Source organism: Miniopterus schreibersii, assembly GCF_964146895.1.
Source record: "Miniopterus schreibersii genome assembly, chromosome: 10".
Lineage (NCBI taxonomy): Eukaryota > Metazoa > Chordata > Mammalia > Chiroptera > Miniopteridae > Miniopterus > Miniopterus schreibersii.
The window spans coordinates 44734568-44753553 of NC_138110.1; positions in this window are offsets into that span (position 1 = coordinate 44734568).

An 18986-nucleotide genomic window follows, 5' to 3' on the forward strand; every position below is an offset into this window, starting at 1 on the left:
AACACCATAGCCTTCTGACTCTCAGGAGATAACTCCCAGCGTTTCCCTCTGTCCCACCAAATCACATCTGTCCTGCAGGAAAATTACACTATCCTGGAGAACTGGTGTCTAAAAGGAGCTGAGGCATATGGCGGGGGTGAGGGGAGGTAGAGGGGTGCAAAGGAGGGTGAGGATGGGGGACAACTGTGGGGAAGAAGGCTCTGCCAACACCCAGGGTCTCAGATGACATGGATATCTCTAAGCAGCCTGCGGCGGGGCTTCTGTGGGCTAGAGAAAGGTGATGAGGCACCACACTGGCCCTGGTCTTGGTCGTTTTGTGTATGCCGAGCACCTTTGCCCAAGGATAGAAGACAGGGCTCAGCTCTGCGATGGTCACTTTTGTATCACACCCTGGGAACACAAAGTAAAGAAATAAAACAAAAAGAAGCTGGGTTTCAGACCTAAGAGCCCACGACAAGGAAGCAAACAGATTTAGGCTGTTTTCATTTTCTCAAAAATAAAAGAAGTCACCACTTGTGTTTAAACTGGCATTCAAAGGCGGTTACAAATCAGTCCATCAGCAGCTATAAAAATCCATGCTGATCCACTCCAGAAAAACTGAAAGAGAATGAAACCTGGGAGAAGGGTGATTGGCTTGCTCTCTGAGCAGGCTGATGGCTATGTCCCTGAACAGCCACAAATGTTTCCACCACTGAAACACTGCAGAAGTCGAATTGGATAAAACATACTCAGATCAGATAATTTTGTATTCAAAATACCTTCAGAGGAAACACTGCGCTCTCCCCTGTGGCTGAAGCATTCTAGGGGAACACCAGGGCCTGGATTTGCAGGCTTACTTGGCGTGCATGCTGAGCGGAGGAATTTGCTGTGCGTTATGCCATCCTAACTTCCCGGCGGTGTGTGGAGAATCCAGGAAAATCTGCACAAGGCTGCTTAAGCAGACAGCAAAGATGGTCTTGGCAGAAAGGGAAATTACTTGCCTCCTTGGTCGTTTTCTCACTGCTTCCCTCCCAGCACTCTCCATTCCTTGCCATCACACTGGCTCAGCAGCTCGTGGCTCTCCCTCTTCCACTTGCTAGAAATTCCCTTAGACTTTAACTCTTACCCAGCTTCCTCCATGTGACAGGCAGGACTTGGGAGCTGGCGCAGAAGAGTGCTCTGCCCAATATGAGTGTCGAGGTTACTCATCCTCTTTGTGCCTCGATTTCCCCATCTAAAAAGAATGAAGATGAAACACCCACTTAATAAGGCCCTATGAAGATGCATTGAGCTAATCAAGATGAAGCCTTCACACTGTGCTTTCTGACATGGTGAACACCCAGCAGAAGCAGGCCATAGCATTATCATTACTATCTTTCTAAAAGCAACATTCATTATTTCCCATTTTGGCTTCAAAAACTTCCTATCATTTCCAGGTCTTCATCTAGAGGTATAGCATTCCAAGTTCTATCACTGTCTCTAGATGTCCCCAACCTGATTTTTCACTGCTGTCCTAAAAGCTAATTTGCATCCAGGAGACCTACCCGCACCTATGTGCCCTGGTTCAACATTATAGAAATTCCATTATGTGCCAGGTGCTGTGCTAGGGGAGGTGAAATAAGATGAACAATGCTTATTTCCCTGGCGACAGCAAAGCTCTCCACACCGATCTGCTTTATCACAAGTCACTGGTGGTCTCTGTTTCTAATTTTTTAATTGATACAATGGTATAGAGCTTTCCCCATCCATTGTGGAAAGAGGTGTACTGTTGGTTGTGACACTGATAATGGTGAAACTATAATGAATGCATAGAAGAAGTGTAGGAATATAGCTTAATGGATATGTTCTTTGGTGTGTATGCTTGTTGTTGGTTTTTAATCCTCACTTGAGGATATGCTTATTAATTTTAGAGAGAGGGGAAGGGAGAGAGAGAGGCATCGATTGGTTGCTTTCTGATACACCCCCCAAATGGGGATTGAACCGCAACCTGGGTTTGTGCCCTCAATGGGCATCAACCCCTCAACCTTTTGCTGTACGGGACAACGTTCCAACCAACTGAGCCACACCGGCCAGGGCTGTGTGCTTGTTTTTGTCCCATGGTGGCTAAAGGATGAGACATGGGAGTCCTGGTGGCGAAGCCTAATTTATGACTTAACTGAGGTTTACGAAGAAGCAGCAGCTCATAGACGCATGTTGACTGAGCATTTAGACAGTGGCCTCGGGTCTTATCAGCGACCTTAGGAAGGACCGAGGTGGCGGCCCTGTAGCTCCTTCCTCTGGGCCCCAGAGAACACAGCACTGGTGACCAAGCCCTGCGTCTGCCTCCGGATTAGCCTCTGAGCCCAGGAGTGCAGGCCACTGTCCTGTTGATCACGATAGCCCCAGTGCCTGTTAACTAAACGTATGAAGAAAAGGAAGTGACCATGCCCATATCTTTTAAGAAAACCTCTCAGCTTATATGAAAGGACAAAGGAAGCATTGCTTCCCCAAAAAGATTCCACAAGAAAATAGACCTGCCAATGTTTATTTCTTATATCTGTTCAAGTGTGGAACATGGGATTCGCCTCTCAGGTGGATGTGTACACACAAGTACACAATGTGATCATTGGGTGAGGGAAGAAAATATCAGAACTTTATATTTAATTTAATGTCAACTTTTAAAGCTTTATATTATCTATCCTTTATAATGTGCATAATACATTAGCACAATGACATGTAAATATGCAGAATATATGTGTATATATTGAGGATGCTTAAAATTTGTCGTGGAGAGTATTACAATACAAATGTTTGCAAAGTGTTGATCTGAATATTTATATATCGCACCTGAGTTGTATATAACTTCTGAATGAGTATTAGTAAATATTTAAGTACATATATGATATCAATTTTAATTTGCCAATGGCTCCATCCAGTCTCAGGGCAATTTCCTTTTCTTAAGACAGGTAAACATAAATTTCAAAGATGAACAAGTAGGTGGGTGGGCAGAGGGATGGGAGGACTGACAGTGCTTGCTTGTACTTACTGTAACATGGGGTCCCCCAATGGTGTCAGGGATTCTGAGAGCCACCTAAAGTTGCACATGATATATCCCTAAAAGGTTAAGGTTAAAAATTGGGGGAAACTTTTAGAGAAGTGTTTATGACATAATGTAATTCAAGATGCTTAAAAGCATTTTATTCTTCAGATCATTTTATTGATTATAATGGCTCATGTAACAAGATTACACCATGGGAGGGCAATTGGAACAGAAAAGGCCCCCTACTGTAGATTTTTATATGGGGAAGACAGGAAAGGAGTGTGACAGTAGAAACAATGTGAAAATGATCATAGAACTGCTTTTTTCTCTTTGCCATAAATGCAGTTCAATCCTAAATCAGAGGTGGTGATGTTTAATATCAATTAACATTTCTTTAGCCTTTAGACATTTACTGATGTTATTTTAACTTTGAAAACCTTGTCAGAAGATGATGAGCTTCAACTTATTTATATATTTATCCAGCATAGCAAATAAAGTCCAGGGCTTAACAGAGTTTCTCACTCAATATAGGCTATTGAAAAATATTTGTCCCATTGAATGCCTCCCTTCTCCGAGCTCAAGGAGCACCTGAATATGGGACACCCGTTGTACAGGTGTGATCTTGTTCCCTGACACCTGTGTGGGCCCAGGGGCTAGGGACTCTTCCACTCAGTCCTGAGTGTCTTGTCTTCTTCCCTGATAAAATTTCAGCAGAAAAAAAGAAAGAAAAACACCCTACATACCATGATAAAGTCATCCTGATGATGAACAGTGGCCTTAATTGGTATTAAAGGTTATTTATGTTGGGATGGCCAAGTTAAAACCCCTAATTGATTGGAGACACTTGAGTAATACTATCCATGGAGTCCCATTAGTTTTACGTGGACATATTAGCTTAGCACTTGATGGTTAAAGGATACGGATGAGAGCCTTGCACTGTAGCACTTCCAGGGTAAGATTTCTGACCTTAGATTTATGTTATCTAAAGCAACAAGCCCAGCTGCCTACTGCATGGTCTGAATTACAGATTTTCCATTTAGCCACACAATGTGAATCTGCTGCTACTACACCGCCCCCTTGAGTGCCAGCAGCATTCTAATGAGCTTGTTTACTCTACCTCTGGCTTTTTCTTGGAGCTCACAGGCAGAGCCCACCCCCTTTCCACTGGAAGGCAGGCAGAGCCCACCCCCTTTCCTCCGCAGAGCTGTCACCAGACAGATGCCAGTGATACTCTCAGGAGCGACTTCCCTGCTATTCTGTTCATTGCTGCTTTTTTCTCTTCTAAGGAGATTTCTTTCATCAGAACTTTCCAATCTGAAGAGTAATGAACTCAGTTCTCCCTCTCTGTTCAGGGAAAGTACATTCCCAGAGCAGAGCAGAGCAGAGCAGAGAGGAGCTTCTAAAATTTAGCAAGTATTGGCTGAGCCCTGCATTGCACTTGGCCCTCGGGTAGGAGAGTGTGCGTTCACATCCTGGGCCACCATCAATGTGTCTGTTCCATGATTTTCTCCCAAATGTACCCTCCAGCTGCTTAGCTCTGGTCCTGTAATTTTGAAATATAGTCTGTATTTTATGTCCAGTCTCTGCTTCTAAGCTTTTCCTTTTTCTTTCCTTTTAATGAAAATATCATATTATATGGGCTGTTTTATGATCTGCTTTTCAAAAATGTAAAAAACTTAACAACAAGTGTTGGCAAGTATGTGGAGAAAAGGGAACCTCATGCACTGCTGGTGGGAATGCAGACTGGCGCAGCCACTGTGGAAAGCAGCATGGAGCTACCTCATAAAATTAAAAATGGAGCTGCCTATGACCCAGTGATTCCATTTCTGGGAATGTATCCAAAAAAACCCCTGAAACAATAATTTGAAAGAATATATGCACCCCTATGTTCATTGCAGTGTTATATACAATAGTGAAGATCTGGAAGCAGCCCAAGTGCCCGTCGGTAGCTGAGTGGGTAAACCAGCTGTGGGACATTCACACCATGGGATACTTCGTGACTGTAAAGAAGGATCTCTTACCCTCTGGGACAGTGTGGATGGACCTGCAGAGCATTATGCTAAGCGAAGGAAGCCAGGCAGAGAAAGACAAGCACCATAGGATTTCACTCATATGTGGAATCTAAAGAACAAAATGAACTTACAAGCAAAATAGTGACAGACTTTTAGAGAGAGCGCAGGCTAACAGCTGTCGGAGGAGAGTTCGGGGGGGGTGTGTGTGAAGTGATTGAGCAAAAAAGAAAAAAAAGAGAAAATTCTCACGGACATGGACAAAACAGTGTGGTTATTGCCAAGAGGGACAGTTTGGGTGGAGGGAGGTGGAGGAGGGTATGGGGGGTCAATGGTGACAGACAGAGACTTGATTTGGGGTGGTGAACACACAGTACAGTCTATAGATGGTTGTGGGGAATTGTGCACCTGAAACCTGTATAATTTTGTTAACCAGTGTCACCCCAATAAATTCAATAAAAAGGAAAAAAAAGGGCATAAGCTTTACAGTCAGTCTACCTGTATTATTCAAGGCTTATTATTAATTTTTCACTAACTCCATGACTCAGAGAAAGTCTCACCTTCATTCAGTTTCTGCTTCCTTAACTGGAACTTAGATGTAATAATGCCTACATCACAGGGCTATTCATTCACATATTCATTCTTTTATTTCATTCATTCTTCAAATCCTATTGAGTACCTACAATGGACTGTCCTAGTTGCTGAGAAGACAGCAGTGAACAGAACAGCCACAATCCCTGCCTGCATTTAAATGGGGACACATACATCAGCTGCAACATCATTTATTTAACTTATACTTCATTGTTTGATATTTAGAACATTTTCTATTTTTATGGTCATAAACAATTATAGGGTGTGGTTAGTGGTAGAGAAGAGGAATTAAAAATAAATAGTAAAATAAATTGTAATTTAAATGAATATGAATGCTTAAAAAAAATAAAGTGAGAGGTGAGGATAGGAGTACCAAAGAGGCAGTGAGAGAGGGGACAGTGTTGTGGTTTTAGAGAGGCAGCCAGGTAAGACTTCACTGAAAAGATGATGGCTGAGTGAAATCCTGAAGGAGATGAGGGAGTGAGCCATGAAGATATCAGGAGGAAGAGTGTACTGGGCTAAGGAAACAGAAAGTGCAAAGGTCCTGAGGCAGCACCATGCCTGGAATGTTTTAGAAAGGAAGTCAATAAGAACAAGGTGGGTGAGAAAGCTAAGGCCAGCCAGGTAATGGGGACAGTTCGTGTTGTAAGCACTTAGCTTGTATTGTCCCTGTGTCTAAAGCCATTGACAGATTCTTAGTGAAGGCATGATATGATCTAACTCAGTGTTTTTCAAAGCATTGTCTGGGGACTCCATGTGGAGTCAAAATACCTTCACAGTAATAATAAGACATAATGTGCTCTTTTTAACTTCATCTTCTCAGGAGTATACAGTGGAGTTTCTAGAGGCGTAATACTTCACAGATTGAAAGCAAAAGCAGATAGGAGTAGCCATGTACATTCTGTTAAGCAAGACATTAAGGAGATTTTCAAAGTAGGCTTACAGTTGTCAGTACATGAAACACAGAGTTAATAAAGCTACTGTAATAATCATGACCTGCATGTCTTTTTCCATATGAGCAACTGTAAACCTACTTTTGCCCACCCCTGTATACTTTTCAAAATGTACACCACTTTTCTCACTTTATTGTTTTGTTTTATGAAATGTTATTTTTCATAAAATTGTTTTATTTATGTTAATATGCAATAGGTTTATTATTATTTTAAATAAATGAATTACTTTTAAACTTTCAGTTTTAATTTATAGTACAGTAAAGATCAATAGATATTCATCTCCACAGCAAAAGCTTTTCAGGGCCCTCAATTTCTCCTAAGGGCATAAAGTGTTTCGAGACCAAACACGTGAGCACCGCTGGTCTAACAAAGGTTAGCTGGGGCTTCTTGTGTTGAGCAGAGACTGGGAGGCCATATCAATGGCAGATGGTGGGTTGACTAGGGTCCTGACAGTGGGGAGGCTGAGAAGTGTTTAGATTCTGAATATATTTTGAAGGTAAAACTGACATAAATTACTGATGACCATGTGTAGTTTGAGAGAAAGAGTTAAGAATTGCTCATTGGTTTTGGTCTGATCAACCAGAAGGATAGAACTTTTCACTAAAGTGAGGACTTGGGGAGCAGGCTTGAGGTGGCAGGGACAGGGAGGGCAGGCAGATCAGGAGTTCTGTTTTGAACATGATAAGTTTTATGTGTCTGTAGGTATTCAGGTAGAGATTTCAAGTAAGTAGATGTGCATATAAGTCTGAAGTCCAAGAGAGGGAATCAGGCTGGAGATATGCTTTTGGGGCGTCACCAGCACATAGCGGCATTTAAAGTCGTGCAACTGGCTCCAGGAGCAAGTGTGGTTAAGAGTGAGTGGGTTACCAGTATAAAGGGTGACACATCCAAAGATGCCACAACATCCAGAGCTGAAGAGAAGAGGAAAGAGCAGAGGAGACTGAGAAGGAACAGTAGAAAGAGAAGAGATGTGGGTTTCTGGATTCCAAGTGAAGAAAAGATGTTAAGGAAAAGTGTCGACAATCTTGAACAGTGGGTATTGACTACTGAGTTTACAACTGGAGGTTAGTGGTGCCTTTGATCACAGCATTTCCGTGGATGGGTGGGAGAAAGTTGACTGCAGTGAGTTGGTGAGAGAATGGAGAACACGAGGATGGACAATTCTGTTGAGTTTGCTGTAATGGGAAGGAGAGACATCAAGTGTTAGTAGAGGGAGTGCAAAATCCAAAGAGCATTTTAAATTAATTTATTTATTTTTGATAGAGGAGAAAAAGTATTCTTATTCTTGTTTTTTAATTGTTATTAAACTTATACAATGTTGGGGAAATATTATTGGGGGAAACATTGGTTAATAACATTGTATAAGTTTCAGGTATACAACTTTATAATATGACATCTGTGTCCTCCATTGTCTGCCCACAACCTGAAGTCTAGTCTCCTTCCATCACCATGTATTTGATGTCCTTCACCCTCTTTGACCTCCCCCAACCCCTTCCCCTCTGGTAACTATCATTCAGTTGTCTGTGTCTATGCATCTGGGTTTTCGTTTGTATGCTTGTTTTATTTGCTCATTTGTAGATTTCTGTTTTTTAACCCACCTGTGAGTGAAATCATATGGTTCTTCTCCTTTTCCATCAGACTTATTTCACTTAGCACAATACTGTCAAGGTCCATCCATGTCGTTGCAAGTGGCTATATTTCATTTTTTTTTGGCTGAGTAGTATTCCATGGACATAGACAACACATCTTCTTTACCAATCATCCCTGGAGGACTGTTTGGTTGTGTTCGTGTCTTGGCTACTGTGAAAAATGTTGCAGTGAACATAGGGGGTGCATTTATCTTTATGAATAAGTATTGCCAAAATTTTCAGGTAAATAAAAGAGTAGAAAAGCATGCTTTGACAAGACAGAAAAGAGCCTGGAAAATTAATTGCATAAAGGAATTCTTAGAAAGGAGAGAGGAAGGAGTCTAGTGAGATGTGAAGGAGTTGGCCTTGCTCAGGGTGATAGGAGGGAGACAGAGAACATGGGTACAGATGCAGGAGCATGGAGAGTGAGCCAGTCCTTTCTCTCTGCTTCTCTTTCCTCAGTGAAATTGGAAGCAAGTGCATCATTGAGAGTTATGCTGGGGTAAGAGTTGATGGAACTTAAAAAAAAAAAGAATGTGTGAGATAGTTATCATGGTAGTCATAAGACCACGTACATATTCTTTAGTTCTGAATAAATGCTTGATGCTGTTTATGCTTAACTATAGATCTGGGAAGGCAGCACTATTTTTCGCTGTGTTTTATGTGTCCCCAGTATAAAGGGCATCACTATTTTCTATTGGTTGAATGCACACATTCAATAATATTTGTCTTCCTATTGACACCCTCCCATATTTCCCACTGTAATCCTCAGGTCTATGGAGATGTTGAGGAGACACTGCTTTATAATATGTACTTTAATATAGTTTTGATGACTAAAGATGAAAAATGAGTTCATACCTCTGGCCCCTAGTTACCCATTAAAAAACCTGGAAGAATTAGATAAATTAAGTCACCCTGTGCACTTTCATGCAGTTTATAGAAGATGTGCCTGGAAAACGCTGCCTTGTATGTACATCCAGGGCTATAGTACCTGTAAAAGGAGAAGTGCCAAGTGAGGAGGGTGCCAAGGGAAGATATTAAGCCATGTGTTCTCTTTCCAGTCAATTTCTCCACAGGCCCCAGGGGCCTCCCTCCAGCCCCCGCAGCTAGCAATGATTCATCATTGTCTTAGGGGGAAGTCACCTTTGAAGAACCAAGGGCAATAAATTCTTGGCTTTTCAGTTCAAGAGCCTTCTCTTTTCCCCTCCCTCACCCAAGCAAGAGAGGTGGACACTGGCTGCCAATCCCCCCAACCCCTAGCTGTATTGAGGGTGGTAAAAAGGAGTAGAAGTCCAGATGGGCCAAGGACGCAGTGACAGAGGGAGATCTCCCTAGCGCGCAAGGACAGCGGAACGGGAATATAGCAAGGTGGGCCTGGAGCTGGGAGAGTCTGCCTCTGTCTCAGAGAAATCAGGGAGAGCTTTCTCAAGTTTCCTGAGTCCTAGAGGAGCCTGTGGTCAGGACAAGAAAGATACAAAGTGGAGACAGCTCATTTGAAGTGTTGGTAGAACTCCAGTGGGTGCAGCAGGAATGACTCCACAGAAGGATCAGAGAGGATGCCTGCACCGTGCTGTGAGTGCCACACAAGCAGGCCGAGTCTCAGTATCAATGCTGATCCCTCCTGAGAGACATTGCAGCACCTTGTAAACACGCCAACTGAGAGAGAAACCCTGAATTGAACTTCCTGAATTCAATCCTGAAGATGACCAAGTCTACTCATTACAGAAATTATATTTCTGTCATCAGGAGGGTTAAATTAGAAATTAATTGGGATACAGAAAAATTCACAATTCTACTCATATGCATTGCTTCTCTTTAATACCACTTACAAAATGGAAGTATTCATTGAAGAAATAACATCATAAGTCACTAACATGTTAGTATGCATGATCTTATTACAATGGCTCTCAAAAGTGGAAGATTTTGCTCCCTGAAGACACTGGGCAATGTCTGGAGAAGTTCTGGCTGTCACAGCTTGGGGAGAGGGGTTGGTTGCTACTGGCATCTAGTGGGAAGAGCCCATGAAGGCTGTTGAACACCCTACAATGCACAGGTCAGACCTCCACAACAAAGAATTATCCAACCCCTAATATCAATAGTACTGAAGTTAAGAAACCCTCAATTTCTCTCCTGAATCAAAAGATAAGTTCATCACAAAAGGATCAAATTCCTCATGGAGGAAGTTGGTACAGATGGAGGAAGAATATAAATTGAAACAGAGAGAAAAATAAATTCTAGACTACTCTAGACTTTGAAGTACCAGTAGTTTCCGCATGGTAATTTATGATATCTAACACCCAGAGAAGAAAGAACTTCACAGCTAATTGCATCCTATTTCCAATAGCACACAAAACAAACACTCAAACTACTAACAGCCACACAATACAACAAAAACACTAAGATTTTATTTCATCACCATCTGGCATGCATAACAAACACTTCCCACATTAAGTTGGGTGAGATTCGGGCCAAATTGGGCTAACAGATTAGTGAAATTCTATCCTTGGAGGTTAGTGAACTTCCTTCAATAGTCAAAGGCAAGATAAGCCTCATAGCTCTTTCTCATCTACTTTACATACTTCTCTGATTCTGAGGAAGTTTCTCGATCACTTTTCTTTTAAAAAGCTTGGTTTAATGGTAGCTCCAGGCAGAAATGACCTTTCACACACACACACACACATACACACACACACACACACACACACACACACACACACACACACACACACCCCTTTTCTTACTCCTTGCCTCAGCCACCCTGCTTCCTAGAGCCAACTGTAGCTTCCAAATGGGCTTCCTGCCCCCAAGAACATGAGGCCAGGAGGCAACCTCCACACCATGCAGAATGTCAGGAGCTTGACATCTGTCCTTTATCTGGTACAAGATACCATTCCAACACACTTTTCCATTCCTCCTCTTCCCCATTTCTCTATAGCATTCTGCGCTAATGAACTGGTCACTCTCTCTACTCTGGCCATAGTTTTCATGAGGCTGTCATTTTCATTTCTCGCCCTCTCTAATTGGATCTCCCTCTCTACTTGCTCCCTTTGGGTCTTCCTGACCTGTTCCTCCCACTATCTCCAGTTTTGTTCTTTCCCCTGTCCTTTGTTTTAATCTTTATTTTGTCAACTCACCTGGACCTCTTGGCCCCCTTCACCAGATGCTTGTCTCTATTCTGAATTCTCTCCTGAGGCCAAGGCCAGAATTTCCAACTGTTTACTAGTCATATGACTTTTCTGTCCAGTTACATCACCTCTAAAATGAGGGTAATAGTAGTACCTTTGTCATAGGGTTATCGCGAAGAATAAATGGGGTGACAATCTGCTTGACGTAAAGTAAGCACTCAAGAAATGCTGACTGTTATTATTGTTATATTTTTCCACTTAGAAGCCCAAACACTACATCAAACCTATGTCCACAACCAGACACACCTTCCTCTAAACCTGTTTCTTTTTCACTGTCTCACTCTTCTAGTTACTCAACTCAACATCACTTCTAACTGAGACAATCATGTAATTTATTGTCCAAACTGGTGCTCTTGTAAAGAGAACACTATTAATAATTACACTAGAGCATGCCGAAGCCACAACAGTTCCTGGAAAGCTAGAGAGATGTGTGGTCCTTCTGTCTTTAAACGTTTTCTCTTCCCGTCACTGGTGGGCAGGCCCTCATCAGACCACCATGGCCTCTAATTTGCATTATCATTAGCATCACATCCTCCTTGCAGATGGCCCTCTCCTCACTTTTCCCCTTCCACTGAGTGCCCCACATTCTTCCCTGCTCTAAAACTTTCAGTTTCCTAATAAGGAATAGGGAATAAATTATGTACCGAGTTCAAGGCTTTCTAAGACCTCAGACAACATTTATACATTCATGGCTCAGAACCAGGCCAATTGAATGCACCCTTCAATGCCTACAGGCCCAGCCTGGACGTCCCTCTCCTCTTCCATGCCTTTGTTCTGCAAGGTTCTTTTCCCTCCTTTCCTCAAGACCTCCTATCCCCATTCCATCTTCATAGATCTGCATCCTACCTACCCCCAGAGCTCATTTCCCGACTCTCTCACAAGCCTTTCTACAGTGAGCATTTTAAGGGTCAGGGGCCCCGATTTCCCAACTATAACATTTTCTCCCCTGAGCCCATATCATACTTAATTTGTATCTCTTTTATGGCACCAATCCCCTCCAACCTGAAATTAGTTACTTGGATTCACACATTTATTTTCCCACAATATACTGTAAAATCCTTCAGAGCAAGGATGTGAGCTCAGTAATTTATCCAAGGAACTTAGTTTTAGTACTTGGTGGATGCTTAGTAGATATTTGTTGACTGTGTGATACTTACACAGTCTCTTTTGATTATTTTTTGTTGACTGCATATCAGAGTATATTTACTGAATTTCCTTACTGGCTTTGCCGTTAGATGGTTTCAGCCCATGTACGGTCCTCAGAAACTCTCATTTTCTTTCTTTGTGTGTGTAGGGTGGGTGGGAGGGGGTGGGGGAAACAGCATGAGGGATGCTTACAGAGAGCTGGGGGAAAATGTGAAGCTCATTAATATTTATATTAAGTAAAGAGTCTTAGGCAGTGGCAATTTGGGTGTGCTGATAGGCAAACTGAGGCTCAGGAAATATCATATGGCTTTAGAAGATAGTCCTGGTCAATACCCAGGTGGAGTTATTGCTGAGAGTTGTCTCAGTCACCCCCTCCTTTTATCTCAGGGGAGCCCACAACACCGAGAGGTGAGATGAGGTGACTCTCCCTTCATTCCCACTGGCATGACAGAGAATATGTGACAGAGCCCTTATCTCTTGCCCTAGATGGCTTGTATCTTTAAAAACTTACATTCACGTAAAAGAGATGAGTCACTGGTTTGTATCTTGTGAAGTAGAAAGGAAACATTTAGAAACTATAATTTCTGTAAATGAATAACTTTCTCATGTAGTAAAATGTGGGCCACTGCCAATGGCATAGTTGGTCTGAGAAAACTGGGTGGCCTGGCACTTGCCTGACTGACTGGTCACTTCCTATGGGTCACAGATGGAATGGGGGAGTTGCTTCCCACATACCAGGAACAGCACAGAGCTCTTTAGTCAACACCTCATTTTATTCTCACACACCTCCATAAGCTCTGTTCACGGAGATTAAGTACTTGCCCAAAGTCGGGTAAGTGGGGAGTTGGGATTTGAACCCATGCAGCCTAATTTTAATAACTAGTGTGCTATATGCAGCAAGAATTTGAGGAGGAGAGGAGTGGAGGGAAAATTTCATGACCACACACACCCAGGACCACAGCACAAGAGAAGAGCTTGGCTGGGCCAAAGTGGCCAGCACAGTCCCCTCAGAGAGGCGCACTGAGTGCAGGCACATGTCTTCCAGAGGCTTCTTCCCTTTGCGCACAATATGCATTTGTCTGCAGGCAAATGAGGATGAGCAGGGCCAGCCAGATGCAAAGCTGAGACACTCCCAAAATTGTTTCTGAGCTCCCTTTTATTTCAATAGCACCTCCTTCTAACCCATGCCAGGTGACCATTGCTTTTCTACATTTCTTCTGTCACAGCTATTAAGACCTGATGTCATTTTATACTGCTTGCCAGAAATTTATTCACACTTTTGTGTAAGCTCCCCTGGGGATTCGCATATTTGAGCTTTCTTGCTATTCCAGCAGAATGAATGGCATGACTCCCCTGAAATGAGTTTTAGGCAACATCCAGGCCTTAAGGGAGAGACTTAGGTTGGTTGTCCCTAAAATTATATTCTGCCTTAAGGCTTGCCCTGAGGTACACCTGCTTCCCTTACTGATGTGCTTGGGGCCTGAGAGACCTGGAGTCTGGGCCACCTCCCAGCACCATTAAAGCAGAGCAGAGGGGTGGGGAGAATTCAGAACGAGCAAAGAGTGGGCATTTTCACTTTCCATGTTGCCTTTGTCTTCCTAGCAGTGGCAGCAATAATAACAGACTAATAACTCCTTTATTCAGGAGTGCCTACTGTATGCGAGGCACTATGCTCTGTTCTTTATATACTTCTTTTCTAAAGCTCTGATCATTCACTGAGTGTTTGGATTTGCAAAATAGGCTATCATAGTATATGACATTAAAGATTTGCTGTGAGGATAAGTGAAAAAAACGTATGTAACTACTTAGCACAGAAGCTAGCATGTAAGACCTGCTCTGTAAGTGTCAGCCTTTCAGGGGAGGTTTCACTGTCTCCCTTTTACAAATTTGGAAATTGAGCCTCAGAGAGGTAAAGTGTCCAAGATTATACAGCTAGAAAGCAGATAAGTTAGGATTTAAACCCAGATCTAATTTTCTCCACTACCAGTATTCTCCACTGCTATTTAGGGGACGCCATAAGTATGAGCTACATTGCATTGTATGCATCACTGGCTTGGGAAGTATAATGCTCCTGATTCAGTACATTATATCTGTCTCCATTCATGTGAATGAATGGATCCCACATACCATCTCGGGTGAGGGACTTTCCTACCATGGTAAGGCAATATGGTAGCTGTTTTTACAATAAGCAAGTTTTATTTTCAAAATAGCAATTTCACTTTTTAAAATTTTGAAATAGTATTTCCAAGATCACTCATGCACCAAAACCAAACCACAAACCCTCTTCATTCCAAGTCAGGGCTCTTGTATATGGTAGTTTAAGGAATGAGAATGACACGTGGGTTTGTGAGGAGTCATCCCTGGTGGTCTGTATGTGCATATACAGTAACCTGCAAAGTGCGCAGACAAGCCCACCCTGAATCCCATCGAAGGGGCTACAAAAGCTATTACAGCTACTTCAACACACACATACATACACACACAGGCTTTAGGTAAACTTTCTAGAAGGTGTTTCCATTACCACACCCAAGGACAACTTAGAGTCAGGCCCCGGCGGGTGTCCGTTCCACTTCAAGCAAGTGGCTTACTCATTTGACTTTTATTAGTAAAATCTGGGTATGGCTAACTACCTCTCTTCTAACCAGTTCAATGTCCCACTATCCAAAAGGACGACTCTTAAGTTTCTTTTCTGTTGTTTATTGCTAAAAATGCCATGATGCAGGCCCTCAGTTCTCAACACTCTTGTCATGGGAATCGGGACCATGGACCCAGTGTGGTGCACTCTAATGCTCAGCTGTGGATCGGGATCATATAATAATATTACATTTCACAGTTAACTCACGACTCTCGCAGTACACACATGTTCAAAATGAATATCAATGCAGCTGTATTACTTACAGCTTCCATGGCTTTGAACTCATCTTTATTCATCTCTTTCTCTGGATAGCATTGGCTCTGTAGAGCACAGAGACAAACGCAAACACCTTAAATCCCCCTTTTCAACTCAGCTGCAAAGGGATATTAGAGTTCACGTTACCTCCCCTAGAACATGTTCAGGCCAAACAGTATCTTGCAAGGTCTGGGGTTAAGGATCACTGGAATGATCCACAGCAGTGGTTTTAGGAATATCTGTGTTAAAGGACCAGTTTGTTTGTTTGTTTGTTTTTGTTGTTGTTGTTAATTCTCAACTGAGGATATTTTTTCCATTGCTTCTCAGAGAGAATGGAAGGGACGGAGGAGGAGAGAGAAAGAGAGAAACATTGATGTGAAAGAGACACGTCAATTGGTTGCCTCTTGCATGTGCCCAACCAGGGTCAAGGATCAAGCCTGCAACCCAAGCACATGCCCTTGACCGGAAATCGAACCTGGGATCCTTTGGTGCACAGGCTGACGCTCTAACCACTGTGCAACAATGGCCAGGGCCAGTTCATTTTGTTGTTGTTGTTTTATAATTTATAATCTATTACATGCTGATACTTAATTTAAATACAATAAAAATGAATTATTAGAAAATTAATCGAAAAAAACCCATAAAGATATAGCCCCCAAATTAAAATTAAGATTCAGAAGACATACAATGACTCTGTCAAATTCCTGTAATAGTTTCTAAATGCTTACTCTCACTTTCTGGACTCACCCCCGTCATGGACCTGAAACAAATTGCATATGGGCACTTTCCCCAGAATGCAATTTGGATATACTCAATGTGTTGAGCAGTGGAAACTCTCTCAAGGCCTTCATTCCCACCCATGCCTCCTACTCTGGCATCCAAAGTCCTATGTCTACCTTAAGACCCAGACAGTCATAGAGTATCACTTCATACTGAGCAGAGCAGCCCAGGCCACGTGTTCCTTCTGTGGTCTGAACAGCCTTCGGCTCTTAAATTATGACCCTGATTGTGTCAGTATCTGGTTCAAGAGCACAGCTGACTGTTATCTGCTCTGTTCATGAGCACACAAATCACAGCTTTCCAATCGGGACTGTTAAGAAGGGATGCTTTGCTGCTCTGATTAGTTATACATCAGTTAATTAATTTGTTGGCTTTAGTGAATTGAATCAATTATTTTAAGTGGCTTTTAATTGCTAATATATGCATTATAACAAAAGACAAGCTGTTAATAGAATTTAACATGAAAACCTCCCAGGACAGGACATGGCCTTGTAAAATAGATTAAAGTTTCCCAAAGTGTCTCTGTGACTCCCCAAAAGCCAATGGTGTCTGAAGAAATATGGGATTCTGTTTAAAGGTCCTGTTAGAAATAATCATAAACTAATACAAATGAATAAGGTCCGAGGATTTATTGAAAGATCACTGTCATCTATACAGCTATCTCTAATCTCCTGCATGTAGGTCTCGCAGGGAAACTAGAAGGTTCTTTGAGAGCAGGATTACCTCTGTTCAGCAGCATACATCTCATCCAGAGCAGCACACATCTCATCCAGAGCTCAGCGATGTGTGAGTGAGGCGGGCACTGGATGTGTGTTAACAACGAGTGGCTTTGAGGATTCTAGATTTTCTCTCACTCCAGGGAAGAAGAGAAGTGAGAGGGTGGAGTCTGGACAATACTGGGCTGGGGGTGGAGGCAGGGGGGGTTCTTCAAGAGTCACCATCTTGTCTCCTCCAGTCTAGAAATCTGGAGCCAAGAAACCAGTGGAGGAAGGAGACAAGGACTCAGCTATGCCTCCTGAGGAGGGGGAGGGACACCTGAGGGACGCCCTCCCTCTGTCTTCTGTTCCTGGGTTAACCCCATGGGATATGAGAGGAAGAGAACAGAGGGAAAGTTAGAGAGTGGGATTAGAGCAGTTAGCAATTTTCTTCCCTACGGTAACTTACTCAGCAGCCACAGGGAAGATCTTCAAGAATGAGCCAAAGTAGCTCCTTGGCTAAACTTTCACAAACTGCAGTATTTTTACTGGGAAGTTCAGAGCTGATCCACAAATAAGCCTCATTTTATAAACTGATTCTTGCCTTTGAAAACTGTCCCAGGTGTCCAAAAGAAGGTAATCAGAAGAATAAGTGTATTTTTTAAAATATTCTCTGATTAATTCATCTATTGTTCCAACATTTGAAGGCCCCCTATATGCCAGGCCATGTGCTAGGTGCTGAGTTAAAAGAGCAAGCTGTGTGCCTGTGCTCTCAACAAGATGAAAATCTGGTAACAAACAACTGGAACATCATGTAATAAATGCTACAAAAAGGCGAATAATGAGGGTTTATAATAACATAATGAAATGCCACTTCATTCAGGCTTGCAAAACCATGAAGGGTACAAAAAGTAGGTGAGTCCTGAAGGACAGTGCAGGAGTTAGCTAAGCAAAAAATCAGGTCAGAGAAGGAAGATATCTGGCAGAGAAAGAACCAGAAGACTTGGGAAAGCTTTGTCAGGGCAAGAGTGCAGGCCGGCTGGAGGTCCAGACTGAATCACACAGGTGACAAGAAGCCATTGAATGGTTTTAGGATAAAGAATAGCATGATTGTGTCTGTGTTTAGAATGATCATCACAGCAGCAGTATGGGAATGGATTGGAGAGAGGTACAGACAATAAACAGAAATAAACTAGGACCCTGTTACACCAATTCAGGAAAAAAGTAATGGGAACCCCAAATAACTAACCTGCAAGGATGGAGGTAAAGACTTGGGGGTGGCAGTGATGTGGACACTGTGATGTGCCACTCAAATGTCGTGTCAGTGAAGCGCCTGCCGCCCCACTTACCGGGAGTGCAGTGATATAAACTTGAACATATCCATATTCAGAGTAAACATTATTGCTCTAAACATTTCAACTAAAAGGCTAAAATTGTCAGATTGTATAAAAAAGCAACACAGTTGTATGCTGCCTACAAAGAACACAATTTAAATATAAAGTCACAGATAGATTAAAAATAAATGAAGAAAAATATATTTCATGCTACCATTAATCAAAAGAATGTTGTGGTAGCTATATTAATTTCAGGCAAAGTAGATTTCAGAGCAGAGAATATTATCAGGATAAAAAAGTTCATTTCATAATGATAAAGAGGTCAATTCATCAATAAGACATAAAAATCTTCAATATGCACCTAATAATAAAGTTTCAAAATACATAGAGCAACAACTGATAGAAGTACAGGAAAAACAAACAAATGAACAGTTACAGTTACGTACTTCAGTATCCTTCTCTCAATTATTGATAGAAAAGTTAGATAGAAAACCAGTAAAGAAATAGAAAACTTGAACACATTTATGAACCAACATAACCTAACTGATATTGATTCAAAATAGATCATATGCCTAAATGTAAAATCTAAAACTATAGAGTTTCTAGAAGGGAAGAGCTGTAAATTTGGTGAGGCAAAGATTTTCTAGATGTGACACCTAAAGCACGAACCATAAAAAACAAATTTATTCATTTATTTATTTGTTTGTTTATTTACTTACTGGTTGGATTCACTTTATTGTAAGTTCTCCCACCCCATAACAGTAGGATCTCCCTTAT